Genomic DNA, 6894 nt, shown 5'->3' on the forward strand with positions numbered 1-6894 from the left:
CTGAAATCCATTTTGATTAGATATTTTGAAACCATTTGTTTATAACACAAAATCTTTGTGTTAGACTTGTATTCCCACCCTCCCCCCCCCCTTAAAACAGTAAAAACTATGAAAATATGGGGGTATGAACTCACCGGAAGTGAGTGATTCGAATGAAAGATCTATATAGGATGCTAAGAATGCCAATTGACGTCTTGAACACAAATGGATCCTATTAAGCATATAATGACACATATATGTGTATTATTAGTGTATATAACAACCAACCTTAGGTGCTAGGAAACACTTGGAATGAAGTGATACAATCACATGTGATTGATGGAAGGGTGTTCACGGCCACATTATAAATGTTTACGGAAATAGAAGAGTTTACGGCCATACACATGAAGTGTTTATGGCCCATGGCTTGATTCTATGAAGGGTTTACGGCCAAGACTTGATCTCATGAAGGGTTTACGGCCATGGTTGAAGGGTTCACGGCCATGGATGAAGGGTTCACGGTCGTGAACTCTTGAAGATCATGCATTTGGGTGTTTGTTTCATGGTTAGAATTAAGTGTTTCTAATGGATAACAATATTATAGAAGAGATACTCACGTTTTGGAAGCCTTTAGGGGGTTTACGGCTGAAGAACAAGTGTGTGTTATTGGTGTTCTATATGTAAAGGATGATGATTTAAGATCTAAACCAAAAGTGTTGAATTTATGGATGAAATCAAAGAGTTTCTTGTGAATAAGGAGGATATCAAGTAATAAGGGATGAATCGCTTACGATTTTGAAGAGAAAGAAGAGTGTTCTTGACGATACTTGAGAGAGTTTTGAGAGTTCTTGACTTGAAGATGTGAGAAATGAAGAAATAATGAAGGAACTTTATATATATGAGGAAGGGTTCACGGCTAACATGGGTTCACGGCCGTGAACCCTAGTTTGCGGCCATAAACTCCTTGTGAAGGTGTTTCCGACTCAATTGTAACTCAATGATGTTAAGTTAATACTTCCTAACCACACAATCCTTGAGTGTACTAGGCTTAGAACTCTCAACCAGATCCTTAACAAAGCTAAAAGTTAACAGAAACAAGTCTGACTTTTTATTGAATTGATTGGCTTTACAAGATAGAAAATAATGGGATGTTATATATATATATATATATATATATATATATATATATATATATATATATATATATATATATATATATATATATAGATATAAACACACACACATACACCGACACACACACGGAATTGGAAGGCATGTCGTGCCCTGGCAAGAGGCGTGTCGTGTCTTTTGGTCGACGATGTTCCTCCCATCGCTTCCCATATGTCAGGTGCACGATGGTCCATGTTTCTCCTTTCTAGAAGGTGTGCGCGTCGCACCCGTATATGACACACGTGCGAAATTTTTTTTATTTTCATATAAGCTCCGTTTTCAACGTCTTTTTATATCCAGGTGTTGCTATCGATGTGTAATACAACTTTCCTTTCAACTACGTCTGCCAATTATCACTTTATTATTAAAGTTATATTAGACTGTTAAGCTCAGTGTAAAAATCACAATTCCTTCAGACATCATTCGTTCTCGACTGTCTTTATATCGACAGGTTGCTATTTATGAGATCTTCAACTCTCATTTAGATTGTTTTTGCTAACACTCAACCAATTTATATTTCGATTTTTGTGCTGCACAATGTTATACTAAAACATAGGAAATCATAACTATTATACTTTAATCATCTAGCCCTAAATTCATACGAAGTCATATTTCGACGTTCTTTATATGTACGCTCTCGCTTTTATGATTACTAGAATTCTCATCAAGATTATTTATCCTAAATAATCTTTTATCAAAAACATCTATTTATCGCTCGTAATGCATACCATGAATAATTGTCCTATTCGAGGATTTAATTATAATAGTTAATACTATTATACTTTAATCATCTAGCCCTAACTTACGGATGTTACAATTACGTCCCCCTTGGGTTGATTAAATCCCGAAATCATCAGCAAAACAACGTAGGATAATGATCCCTAAGTAAGGAATATTTTTGTACCATGTGCCTACAATACAAAATCTACACACTCAAAACACATCATCCTAGGTTCCTTCATGAAGGCTTATCATCAATCCGGCCTAGTTTTATCACCGGATATCAACTAGGATGAGTACGTTTTCTCTATAATTAAACCATCCTTTTATCAACTAAGGGTTTTAAGAGTAAGGTTTACGAACGAACTGTCTCATATTTCCTTTTACGACAATCGTAAGTATTATGCCTTTCTTAATGAGTATCAAGCTCTTGGTCTTCTTAACGGTGGTGGTGCTCAAACTTGCATCACTCTTCATCCTATGTTGGACCTTCCGTCCTAACTTTTGGGTTACAAAGTCAACCTTAGTTGGAGACACCTCCTCCTTCTTAAATTTGGGTCATAGGCGCAACCCAAGATATGGTCTTTACTTTGGCTACTGTTATGATCGCTACAAGCCTAACCATGCCAACATAGAAGAACAATGAGGTTCCATTTTCTAAAAGCAATTGGTTATAGAATGGATTACCCATTGCCTTATATGCTAGCATATAGTTTCTCTTTTTACCGATGTGGGATTGGGTTTGCATCCCAACAATCCTCCCTTCAAACCTAAGTTCTGCCCTTGGCCTCCCCTTCAATGACTGTTCATCATATCTAATCCTTTTTCATACCGCTGCTACTTTCAGGACACACTCCCTTGACATGGGGCCATCAGTAAGACATTTGGTACAAGGCTTCAAGATTGTGCACCTGTGCCGACCACATCATCCGGGCTACAATTGTAGCATTGATACCATTTATTAGGGAAAACAGGTGATACTTTTCAAGGCTTAGAACAAATTTGATGCCACTTGCCAAGTTCTGATGACCCTTGTCAGAATGTAAGGTGGATAACAAGCAAAACTATAAGCACACAAATACATGGTATATACGTGGTTCGGTCAGGGTGACTTACGTCCATGGGCAGGACGAGAGTATTCTTTATTTCAGAGTTCTCAAATAGAGGTTACAAGTACAATTCACAAGAGATTCGTCCTATTAACTTAAGATACATGATACAAGACACATCAAATAACTATGCAGTTATCCCTATTTATAGTTGAGGGATCAGACCTAAAACTCTAATGGGTCAATCCCATTGGCCCATGAATGGTGACAACCAATCATATTCCACCATGTAGCATCTTCTAGAACATTCTTCCATGTCATACAACCCATGAGCATCAACAACCCACATTATGGACCACCTTGACCATAATCGAGAAACATGATGCACGAGTGGAGCATCATGATCACTAATGGTCCAATATCCATCATGGTGGCACAACATGGTGTATTTCTTGAGCATGATCATCTTCTAAGAAAACGTGGATCAATATGGGACAACAAGGGAATCAAGATGGCACATCATGTACCAATATGGTCTATGATGGCGAAACATGTCCTTCATGGCACAACTTCCCTTCTTAATGGAGCAACAACATCTTCATGGCTCAACATATCCTTGGCTCAACTTCTCCTTGGCTCAACATCACCTTGTGCAACTTCATAGATGATGGCGCATCATGTTATAATTTGGCACATCATCCCCAAGGCTGGCGAAACTTCTTTCTGCGTGGCACAACATGATGTTCCATGTTGTTCCAAGTGCTCCAAGTACTCCAAGTTTTCCAAGTGCTCCATGTTGCTCCAAGTTGCTCTATGTTGCTCCAAGCCACTCCAAGTTGCTCCAAACCAGTCCAAGTTTCTCCAAACCTCCTTTGGAAAGATTTTTTCCTTTGTCACTAGATCCGTTCCTTTGTTTGATGATCCAAAGCCATATAGGATGATCCATTCCTATTTCGCTTGCTCCATGAACCTTAAGTGCTCCATTCAGATCTAAGTGCTCCAAATGCTCCATGAGAATGCTCTAGATGCTCCATAAGAATGCTCCAAATACTCAAGTCGCATTTAACAATCTCCACCTTGACTTGAGCATCCTTTAAACTCCACTTTAAACAAGAACTTCCTATCCCATCTTGCGATTAAGCCTTGAAAGGGCTTACCTCCTGCAAACATCCAAGTCCAAGCAAAGCTTGAACTTCTCTCTGGGCAACGACCTTGTCACCATCTCTTCTGGATTCTCCTTAGCACAAGACTTTTAAATGCATAACCTGTCATAGAGCATGATATGTTTCTGCACCTTCAAAAGAAGACTCTGAACAAGAGCAACCACCAATGATATTCTTATCTCCAAATCTCTTTCATGGTCCAAGTCTATCAACCCAACCAAGTCTGTATGTCATGCATTTACAACATACACCAGAAAAACATCAAGCGTTCCCTTCAAGTGTTGCAAGATCCACTTGACCACTGCCTAATGAGCTTTTCCCCAAATGCCTCGAACCACCAAAGAAGAACCAACAAATTTGGACTGATCACGATAAAACGAATTTAAGCCTTTCTTAATGTAGTGAGAAATGTATAACCATCCTGATCTTCTATCACTCTGAATCTCCATCCTTGTTATCTTCTTTTTAGATCCTAAATCATTCAGCACAAGCTCATTCTCCAAAAGCTTCTTCGAGTTGACTTTCCCGGCATCAGCATCACCAGACACTTCTTTCCTGGGTTAAACAAGGGATTCCTCAAGTCTATGATGTTCCATGCCACCTTATTGATCCTCATTTATCAAAAAACTGTGTGGGGTATTTGTTTCAAACTTCACCTTCTGCCTAGCATCCTGATCATTCTCCGCAACACTTATACCACCTCCTCTCTGGTTACACATAGCAGAAGGTCACATCCGTGCTAATACCGACTTTTGGATTTTGTTCTTTTGTACAGCACAGACAATGACCTTTCCCTCCAGATGCATATCCTAGAAATATGCACTTCATTTCTTTGTGCTCCAATTTACCATAATTCACACAAGCATAAGTAGAGCATACAAACATTCGTAAACTAGTGTTCTCATAGGGTTTCCCAGAATCTTACAGTCAATTGCAGTTCATGGAGATATATTCGCTACATAGGAAGCAGTGTTGACTGCTTCTGCCCATAATTGCTCCGATAAATCAGCAGATAATCGCATGCACTGAGCATTCTCCACCAATGTTTGGTTCATCCGTTCAGTCACTCCGCTTTGATGTGGTGTTAGTCATTCATTATGATGCCTCATTGTACCTTCTGTTTTGCAGAAGTTGTCAAATGAAGCCTTGCAAAACTCCAACCCTTTTTCTATTCTGGGTGACCTGACATGGTTCCCGTTCTATTTCTCAAGCATTGTCTTCCACTCCTTGAGCCACCCAAACACTTCATTTTCATCCTTTGTTTTTAGAAAATACACCCAGGTCATCCTTGAGTAATCATCGATAAATGTCACAAAGTATTGACATCCACCAGGTTACTTCACATGAGAGGGGCCCTATAGATCTGAGTGAGCACACTCGAGAATCTCCTTGCTTGAGTGGTAAACCGAACTGAACTTCACCCTGCTTTTTATCTCTTGAACATAAGATTCACGAGGTTCATCTTTTCCAGTTTCATCTGCACCAAACAACCCCTTCTTGCTCACATGTCCTAACTTATGATGCCACAACTTTCTTTCATCGTCATACTGATCCAAGGATTAGGATACAATCACTATTCCCCCAATCGTACAGCCATACATAATATAAATCCCATGAGGATTCATCCTTCCCTTCATAATTACAAGAGAACCCTTTAATACTCTTAACTAGTCACCCAATCCAAAATACTTCAATCCATCCTTCACCAAAGTCCAAGAGAAATCTAATTCTTTCGAAGTTCTGGGATGAACCAACAATCTAGTTTCTTGACCATACTAATATACATCTTGATCTGCACCATGCCACTTCCATTGATACTGCTCACCCAATCATCACCCATCTGGACTCTGCTGTTCCACTCATTAAAGGAGTCAAACCAGTCGTGATTGCATATCATTTAATAGGATGCTCCAGAGTCCAAGACCCAAGCATCACCAGAACTAGATGTACAAACTGTCAAAACTTCACCATCATCCCCTTCATCTGAATTTCCTTGAACCACAACAACATTGTTGTTGCTTGGTCCAACACCATTATTACATTTCTTCAGTAATAGACAATCTCTTATGAAGTGCCCCTTTTCCTTGTAGTTATAACATTTGATGTTAGCTTTAGATTCGGAACTTGACTTCCCTTTGTTACCTCCACCTTTATTTGATGTTCTTCCTCTGCTTGCGAAGAAACTGGAACTGGAAACTTCTTCTCCAATTGAAACATTTCTTTTCAGTTCCTTGGACATCACAGAATCCTTCACATCATTCACAATGATCGTTGTCCTACCATATAACACGATGTTAACGAAATTCTCATAAGAATTCGGCAGTGAACATAAGAAGATAAGTGCTTGATATTCATCTTTAATCCTTACATTCATACCTTGTAGATCCAAGATGACCCTATGGTAGTTGTATTCATCATCCTTCACTTGTGTGCTTTCTGACATCCTAATATTGTACAAACGTTGCTTCTAGTAGAGCATGTTCGTCATAGAATTGTTTTGATACTTGTCACACAATTTCTCCCAAAGCCCATCAGCATTCGTTTGATCCACGACCTCTCTTAGTACTTCGTCTATCAAACTCAGCATAATAGCACTATGTGCTCTTTTAAGAATATCCAGCTTCCTTTCAGTCCCCATGTCCTTTGGCAGTTTTGCTTATCTTTCTAATGTCGTTGCACATCCTTGTTGAACCAGAAGAGCCTTCATCTTCACGATGAAGAACAATGAGGTTCCATTTTCTAAAACCAATTGGTGATAGAAAGGATTACCCATTCCCTTATATGGTATCATATATTTTCTCTTTTTATCGATG

Source organism: Lactuca virosa, chromosome 6 (genome assembly GCF_052849685.1).
Source record: "Lactuca virosa cultivar CGN04683 chromosome 6, Lactuca_virosa_CGN04683_v6, whole genome shotgun sequence".
Taxonomy (NCBI): domain Eukaryota; kingdom Viridiplantae; phylum Streptophyta; class Magnoliopsida; order Asterales; family Asteraceae; genus Lactuca; species Lactuca virosa.